The sequence below is a fragment of the Dreissena polymorpha genome, chromosome 5, assembly GCF_020536995.1.
Source record: "Dreissena polymorpha isolate Duluth1 chromosome 5, UMN_Dpol_1.0, whole genome shotgun sequence".
Taxonomy (NCBI): Eukaryota; Metazoa; Mollusca; class Bivalvia; order Myida; family Dreissenidae; genus Dreissena; species Dreissena polymorpha.
The window spans coordinates 9,296,052-9,306,360 of NC_068359.1; positions in this window are offsets into that span (position 1 = coordinate 9,296,052).

The window sequence follows — 10,309 nt, forward strand, 5'->3', positions numbered from 1 at the left end:
CAAAATAATTCAATATGCCATTACAAAGACTACATGGGCTATAATAGTAACCATTTTATTAAACTAAAGTTAGCATAATAGGGCCGTTATAGCTGTGAAAAAAGGATGGAAGTTTGACTTCTATTGCATTTGACAATTTATGTCAAAACGCCTTAATTATTATTGTTCAGTGAATAACATTTACCAAAGTTGTAATGCCGATAACGCAGCATGCATTGTGCCTACGACGTGAATGTCCATATGTCAATTAGTGTTCCGACTATGAACATAAGGCCGATAAATTAGTATTTGCTCAGGATATGCTTTAGTTATTCCTTGGAAACAAATTGAGAAAAGACATTCTTCCAATTTCTGAAAACCTATAAATAATCTAAACAGTGTATGCACAGAAACTTAATACTAAATCTATTGTATGTTCCTGGATATTAAACATAACCTTGATCGCGTTTTTCTATTCTGACAAAGTTTCGGGACCTAAATATAAACAAGTATATGTTAGTAGTTCACCGTTTAAATTGTATTTGTTTTAAACCAATTTGTATTGCTAAACAATTCAAGACGTACTATTTACAACACAAGTATCTGATTTAAAGGCCAATTAATTATTTTAATATTCTTAAAGTCTAAACGGTTTCATGGCATCTTTTAAACATATTCAAAATAACAACAAACCAATGGTTGCTTCCGTCCGAAATGTGAGAAATGGTACATGACTTCAATTAGGCACTAAAGCGGTGTCTAAAATTAGTATTTACTCATAGCAATGAGTAAATTTATTATTATCTTTTCTCATAACATTATACAATCTTTCTCTACAGTACCAACATAAACTTTATCCTCATCAACATTTTCACCAGATTCTGTTCTTACCAATAAGAACACAAAGACAAACTGGGTTTTGGTATTTGGATTTGACAGGGCTGTCGATAAATAAATGCAAATAACAATTAATTACGACCCTGTGGCTTCAATATGCAACAGAGAGCAACCTCTATTGAACCGCTGAATGAGAGAGTCTTGAGACGTCAGTAATATATATATAAGTCAAACCATACTATATCAATAATGTAGGACACGTCGTTTTAAGTATCATTAAACCTACACATGTGTGGCTTGCGAATAGTGTTACATGATAAATACACATCATATGATCAGTCTTAACTGAAAATCATACACGTGCACAATTTAACTGTCCCATTCAAAAGCACAAGGCCCTTGACGCCACGGTCCAAACAACACGGCCGCCCCGCCTATACCCAAAGCGCACACAAGAAGCCTTCATTGCCCACCAACCACGCCTACCACTTCACAGTGAAGCATTTTATTTTATAAAAGTAGCTGCGATATTTAAAAAGATTTATCAACCACCACCAATCAAGAAAAGTGCACATGACTTCGCATACACCTAACCGAGAGCGGGAAACGCTTCCCTACTGCCATTTTTTCTTTATAATGATCACATTCATATCGCAAATTAATACAATAAACACCAAAAGCATCTAACACGCAACCCTGACATCAATGGAAAACAAATTATCTAAAACACAGTACCCATAAATAAACCCAAACCCCTAAATAGCGTAGTTTAATCAAAGATATTTGAATATTATATCTATGCATTAGACGAAAAGTTTTGCAACAACTGCATTAAACCGATATATATATCTAACCAGTCACACCAAAAAGAAAAGATAAATATCCGTTTTAAAATATAAAAAAATAATAACAATAATAAGAACTTGTTACCTATAACTTTTACTACATAACAAAACAAAAATGATATAAATTTAAAGAATTTCAATGTTGCGAATATTTAAACATAATTACGTTTTAATAATTAATGCACGAAGAATTATCCACAGGACGCGAGAGTCTACTGTTTTATACACATAAGTTAGAATTAACAAGAAATATCTGAACAAAGAGAAATGCGGTGTTGATTGTTGTTTGTGTTGATAAAAAGTAAAATACTTTTATCAGTAGGTCAAAGAAAGCGATTGCCTTTTTCTGCGCAATTCTAGCTGCTCCACACTCAAATCAATTTAGGGGTGTTGGGCAACACATATTTATTGGATTATTTCGCATTATTAAATATTATTGATCATGTATGTATATATACAGAACAAAAATACACAAACAGAATGGACATGAAATGAAAAATTCAGTCAACTGACCATACGAGAATAATCCGTACATATTTGAAATATTCAACGCGCGTTTTTCAAACAAACCTGTGGTGTGTAACATTCCGTTAATAATAATCTATAATGTTCTCTCTTTCCTGTCGGTAGCATATTGAATTCAACATTATTGTAACGCTTAAATACGAAGACTCACTGGATTCCGGGAAAAGATGAATACTTGTTTTTGCGTCGAATAAAGTTGGGGAATCTTATAGTTCAATTTTTTTACTCGTCAAAAACATTGGGTGCGAACCAACGCCCCCCCCCCCCTAGCTACGGGTATGAAACGTAACGATTAAATTTTAATATCTAATTTGTTTCTGTTGAATATTGAACTAAGATGGTTATATGCTTAAAGAGCCTGCTTATTAATTGTTTCAACTGCACATTTAAGTGTACCGTTATAGACAAATGTAACACATGAGTTCGTGAAGAAATCTGCTATCTCAATATCGTTACCAGTACGTTCTTCTTTATGAATATGTCTATATTTATGCTTTTGAAAATTACCCACCTTAATTCATCCGACATTTAATATTGAAACACCACTTACAAGAATATAAATTAATAGAACGTATTTGATCATTCGTACATGGGTTTCACCAATACGTTTGAAAACGTAATAAACAAATGGTGTGCAAATTGTTCATCTAACTTTACCCCTAATGATACATCATACAATTATGAGTATGGCATTGTTCTTGTACACTGTCCACAAGATTTTACCATTGCATATATGTATATCAGCATATTCATCATTTTATAGTTGATACCTCAGTTGTATCCACTAAAAATGACCGACAGTATCAAAAATCATTTTGATAGTCTACCAATGTGAACTTGAGTTTTAAATTAAATCGTTTGCTAAACCCTTCTGAATAACACTATGTAGAATAAATATACAGTCAGACGAACTTTTATTTATTAATAAAACCAAATTGCCATTCATTAAAGATTAATTTATTATCGCAGTTATTATAAAAGCGGTTGTGAAGTGTTAAAGAAAATATAATAGCCGAAATATTCGCGAGAGTTATCCTCCTACAATTGTGAACGATTATAATTAAGTTATCGCCTTTTTTGAACACTTCGAAAAGTTACTCCAAGACTTAGGATATACGTTGTTTTCAAATAAATAATTACAGATTATAGCGAGGTATGTCACAATACCGTCTTTCCACGCGAAGTTAGGCTACCGTCCAAATTATCATTTTTATGTCGAGACATTGCAAATATCGTTTAAACAGATTTCACGTTTTGGTAAATTGACAAAATAAAAAAAAAGTTGTTTCAGATTCGCAAATTCTCGTTTTCGTTTTGGTATTTTTTAGGAAATAGTAATACTTACCATTTACCATACTCTTAAATATATATTATATACATCTGTTGATAATTTGAAAACCTGAAAATTACAAAGCGTCGTGCGACGCGAAACGATGGAATAATTTGGAATGATCTGTTGTTGTCGTTTTATTTTGGTATACTACAAGGATTGCTTATAAAGGTAAAAAATAAATCCGCTCTAAGCATGAGCATGGGTGGTCGAGTGGTCTAGGCTGGATACTTTTTACTCCAGGACTCCAGGGGTCAGTGGTTCGAGCCCTGTTGAGGGTTACTTTGTTTCCTTTTTTAAATTGTATTCTTTTTTTTACTGGAGATTTTTTGTTCAAATGTTTAAATTTATCAATATGAATTATTTAATGACAAGCTGTAACACATGCCAAAATCTGTTGGACGGCCCCTTTCAAATGACTACACCAGTCGGAAATAGACCATCGTGAGAGTCAATATTCATACCGTCTGAAATTTAATAATTGCAATTGCATTTTGTAAACAATATTCGTTTATCCGAGCTGACAGTTGTTTAAAGTCTTTGTTTATTGATGTACATTTATATTGGTATACTTTTTATTCCCGCCTTTGAATTTCTTAATATATTTTTAACATTGTGAGAATCAGTTGTACTCATGTATTTAAGACGTTTTTTCTGTGTTTTGTGTTATTTACTTTTCCTCTTAAAACACAGTATGCCCGCCTATCTTCTTAACAATTTCAACGCGTTATATATTTTTGTTTGATTATAACATGTGTGTTTTTTCCATCTATGAAATAAGTGCTTTGATTTTTTACAATCAGCGTTAAACCAATGCGGCCTTTTATTACATGTTTATCCTTCCTCGTACTGCTGCTTCGTGTGCCGTTAACACGAAATGATATCTGTTCAATTAGCATCGTCGGATAACCACGACTAATTCAGTCCGTTACTCTCCAGCACATCGTCGGATAACCACGACTTGTTCAGTCCGTTACTCATCGTCGGATACCCACGACTAATTCAGTCCGTTACCTCCCAGCATTAAATGGAGAGTAGCGGAATGGGTCGAACGTGGGTCAGTCAATATATAAAAAACGTACGAGAGAAACCACTTGATACGTGTGAATACATAGCTTGCAATAAACGTTTAGAAGGGTTTATATGATTGAAATATATTAATCGCACGGCCTTTTAGGTATTGGGCGAATTGATCACAAAAAAATATGAAAATAATATTATTTTATTGAACATCTGTCAAGAAAAAATATCACTACCGTTACAAATAATAAAACATGCTTTATTTAACAAATAATAGCTAGTGCTACAAAATTTTCGATTTTATGAAGAAATTTCATTTTCATGTTTTAAATACAGCCGCTTTTGAAAACATGTTATGAATAATGTACCCAAGACTTATACATGTACGCAAGAATTTCCAAATACTACAAAAATGCGCACTTTTACTTTTTCATTGCCATTTATCAAGCGAAACATTTGAGACGGCTCTTGCACATACACATACTATTCAACCTATTATTAACTGACGTCACATATTACAAAACAAGAATATGAGCCTTATTCTTAGAAATCACTTAAACTTTGCTGTTACGGTAATGATAAATCGTAACGGTATTTTCAATTTGGTAACGGTAGTGATAACATCATGTAACACAAACTAGAAACAATTTATGTAAAACACAACACATTTGCTAACATTATAAACATATTAATTGGCTTATTGATATTTCATGGCTACATGTAAATCAAACTGGAAACAATTTATGTAAAACACAACACATCTGCAAACATTATAAACATATTAATTCGCTTATTCATATTTCATGGCAGCATGTTTGACACTGATCTTGATAACCCTAAAAACAAAATGCCACATGAGACAATGCCGAATTTGATTTTTTTTCAAGGGTTGACAAGACCAATATCACACAAACGTCCTAGTAACATTTAATTTCGTTTATGCCCAACACATATCATATTTGTGTTGTATAGTATTGGTTGCTCAAAAGTGTTGGTTTTGTTTTAATGCCATTTAAAGGCCGAGTTCTTGTTCAATTAACATCCACAGATGAGGTGGTATCTGTCGGTGTCTTGACGTAACTTGCTCTGGTTCTTTTTGGAGCAGTGTTATCATTTTGTCCTGGCTATACCACAGCACATCTTCCATCCTCGGCCAGAAGAAGCGATTTCTGCCGATTCTGTGCATAACCTGAGATTAACGATATCATATTTATTATAGAACAGATTGATGAAAATGGAGACGCATGGAATTTCTCTTATTTAGATTTTAGATCTGTCAATAATACTTATATTTTTGCGAAAATAGCAGTTATGGTCAAGTTTTACAAATTTTGGAGATAATTTGATTTGGTCGTAATTGTAAGGTGATCTAATATGAAGTTATTGTCATACAATAAAATTATATAATATGTAGTAAATGCCATTGACATTATAATGTTGAAGTCAATATATATTTAAGGGACCTGCGGATTTAAATGGGTATATTTTTTATTCACAAAATAAACCTCTTATATTTAAAAAAAGATTGCTTAACCTGTACTTCAAGATCATTTTCAGCGACAGCTTGCACAACACCAGGGTATGGCATACCATCATAGTTTACGACCACATATCCTCCAACGAGAGATTCCTCTACACATGCAATTTTTTCCAGAACTGTTATCTCTTGAAAATAAATGGTAAAACAATCTCAAATAAATGGCATATTGATTGTAATTGACATGCAAAATTGACGTCCTAGGAAAGTAATTACAAATGTTTGCTACACATTAATACAGGTTATACTTTTTACAAAAATGCCTAAAACTTAATTTGTATTAGTAAACAGCGCATGTTTTTAGAAAGGCCACACACATGTAATTTTGAATGGAACTTGCCTTTTCTACCATTGACATCTTTACCTTAGACGTCTCTTCAGTAGCTTGTTTCAATTGCTTTCCTTCATCGTCTGCTGGCAACTGAAATCAGAAAATCAGATTTAAAGTTTTCATCTTTTGAAACGGTTGAATTTAACTAAGCTTTAATTCGTAAAACAAATATTATTTGACAGGTTTTTGCCGCCCCCTTCTAGTAATGGGTTTATATTAAAATAGCAGTTTATAATCTCCTTACATTGTCATAGTTCCAATACCATCAGTTAATTGTAGTAACTTAAGAAATGTTTATATGATTATTATTTTCTAATAATACGGAACCAACCTTTCTCGGGGGCAACTGGTGAGTATCTGGCTGATAACAGTCGCACAATAACGTTGTTGGATGCTAAGAAACATGACACCACTCTCGTATCGAATGAATCCGGACCCTCAATGATCATCTGAAATGTGAAAAAAAGTGTGACAGATTTTTTAGATTATTATTCATCATTCTATTTTTTAATTATAATATGAATTTTAATTACATTATAATAATGATAACTTTTTATTATTATCGTCAATATTATACATATTGTTATTCAATATATTTTAATTAGATATACAATATAATTATATAACTTATCAATATGATTATTATTACTATGAATATGATTGTTATGATTATTATTATTATTTGTTATCGTATTTATTGTTCTAATAATAAATTTAAACTGTAACACGTGACGAGCATTTTCATAAAGATTAATGGGTTTAAAATACACTCGTATACCTGGTGGATTTTCATTGTGCTTGGAATAGGACGAAGGTCACTAGGTAATTCAGCATCAACTTTCTTGAGTTCATTCTCTTCAACCAGAAACATTTTCACTGTGGATGTAGATGTACCACCAGATAAAATCTGATAGAAGTCCTTAGGACACGTTATGTCATTCTTTTTCAATATGAACTGTTGGTCGGCTGCACGTTTAACAGCAGCGCCGACGCCGTCAACGGCACCTTTCCCATGTGCTGCTTCTAGGAAATTCCAAGTAGATTTATTGAAGCCGTACTCAGCGATCTTATGTCCCCACAAGTAAATGTTATTTTTATTGCGGTATTGGGTAGTTGGCCCATCACTTATGAAATGAATGCTTGTGAAATTCCTATCTTCTGTGACATATTTCAAAATGGATGTGAGATGAGCCCAAATACCCGCGGGATCGTGCCGCAGAAAATCGGACACAGTGCAAATTGGGATCACTTCATCTCGAAGATAAATAACGCCTGTATGGAGAGAAAGCTGATTTCTGGAGCCTCCAAAATGCATTGACTGGATCTCGTCTGAGTACTTGCATGCATAATGTTCAGAGAAATCAATGTGAACCATTATTTCTTCATGTGTCAAATTCGATCTTAAATATTTTAGTGTTTTATATTGATTCCTAATGTTAAATATGTGCCTACATGCTTTCTGCATTTCAGCATTTATTTCAGATGCCAACACTTCTCTTGTACCTTGATCTTGGTCCTTTACAGTCTTTGTTACAGTTCTAGAACTATCATTTCCCTTGTCCACTATTTCTTCCCTTCTAGTCTTCCACTCAAACCATTTTACTTGTTCGCCATTATCATTGGTGTAGTCAAAGGTTGGAACCTTATCTTTGCTTTGTGTGCATTCTATGTACATACACGACTTGTTTGTTTCATCACAAACAATCTCTGTGACCAAAGTGTTGACATCCTTTGTTCTTACCATTCCAACTGTATGAGCAGCATGCAGTGTTAGACGAATATTGTCATGAATCCTGCACAGACAGGTTTTGCGGTCTTTCTCTCTAGGTTTAATGACCCAAAACGGGCGAAGCTGACAGAACAATGTGTATGATATTGTGTTCTTTTCACTGATGTATTTTAAGTGTAGATTTTTTAGATCGTCACTTAAGAGGCGGATTTGTCTTTTGTCTCTGTTCCTTGTTATTGTTGACTTCTTGTCGGCTGTAAGCTGTGATACGTCATCTCTTTCTTAAAAGGATTTTACGTCTGACTTCATTTGCAAACTCTTGACATTTGGTTTTCTCAGTGGTTTCTTTTGTAGATGTCTCCTTGACATGGAAAGCGTTGACTTAACAAATGTGATTAGACCATATTGCTTTAATATGCGTTTTCTGGCTACTAAACTTGCAATAAAACGCCTCTCTTTATTTGATTTAGCGGTAGTGTATCTGCGCCTAATGTTATTTATCATGCTTTTATACAAGAAGTATTCCTTTCCTGACAACTGGTTTGTATCTTGATCATGATTGCCATCATTGTTTACATCATTTACTTTTCTCTTCAGACGGTTATATCTTTTTTTGTATCTTTCGGTTAGACGTTGCTGACATTTTAATTTAATATCTAGCTTTGAATTTTGTCGGTAACATTTAGCCTTCTGATTCTTCCGTTTCCTGGCTAGACTTCTTCTCATTGACAGGGAGCGTCGGTTATCTTCGGGTATAGGATTTTGATTCTCTTCATCATTGGTATTAGGAGATGTTGGGGGTGTTAGGATGTGTGCAGATGTCTTCTTTCTTTCTCTGTATTCTCTGGTGTTTTGGCGCCATCTCTTTCTTACTTGGCGTTCTTCTCTTGGCGTCATATTTTCAACGGATTTGAACTGGCCTGTCTCTTTTCTTTGTTGATTTCGTTCTCTTTCTCTCTGCTTGTAAAGCTCGTGGCTTGCTCTATCTGCCCTTTGTTTAGCCCGCCATCTTGCCATTCTTTCCGTTGCTGACATAGCCATTTTTGTAAATCCCTATAAAATGTACTATTTTTGAGCTGCTAAACACAAACAAAGATGGAATTATTCAAGTTACTAGCGCGTCAAATGAAAACTTTTAAGGTAGTGCACCTCTAATGGGCACATATCCAAATATAATCTAATTAATTATTTTCTTAAGCAGCATCATTTCACTGAACTACATGCAAATTTGTAGGTAGGCTTTCCATGCTTTTTAAAAAAATATACCGATTTTTTCAAAACCACCCCCACGCTCGGCTTTTGTCCAGTTTATTTTCACCCCTGGGGTATATAAAAGTTCCATAATTCATTCAAATTTCCAAATATGGGCATGCAGTTGGTGTGTACAGATGCTGTAAAGGTGTTTAAAGATTAAACAAGATGAAATAAGTATTCTTTTACAGACATTTATTTTTTACAAATTTTTATCTATGGAAGAGCACCATGAAATGTAAGTGATTTCAGCCAAGTAAAAATTGGGTCGGTTAAAAACAAAGTGTCATAAAATTCAAAATAGTATCATTTAAGTCATATTTTAAACTTAGTTTTTATAGAAACACTATATACAGCATAAATACCAAGAACTAGACAGATTTACCGTTTACTTGTTTAAATAAAAATAAAAATGCAACATGCATGGTTCGTATTTTCAACAGTAAATCACCCACAGGGTCCAGTAAAAAAAAAAAAAAAAAAAAAAAATTGTTTATGTAAGAAAAAGGAAAAGGGCACCAACGCAATTCAACTACTGGACATGCATTATAACGCACTGCTAAACAGTTCATATGTTTATCACCAAAAACTCTGCACAGATTTACAGCAAAATAAATTATCTCTCAATCGGTATCAGTGTCATTCGATTCGACGCAGTATTAAACTGTCCACAGGGCCCCAAACACGAGAAATTGTCCAAAATTCGGTCGATGTAGCTAAGCCTGTCCACTTGTGTTTACACGGGACGAGTCCTGTTGGGCACGTAATAAGCGATTCCCCGATAAATTGTCTATAACTCCATATAAACCACATCCAAGGAACACTGTCCACATCAATTACTCGCTCCGTCTCCGAATATTAGCCAAGAAATCGACTCGTTTTTACACACAATAATTCTACACGTCAAAAGTCGCCATTTGCCGGC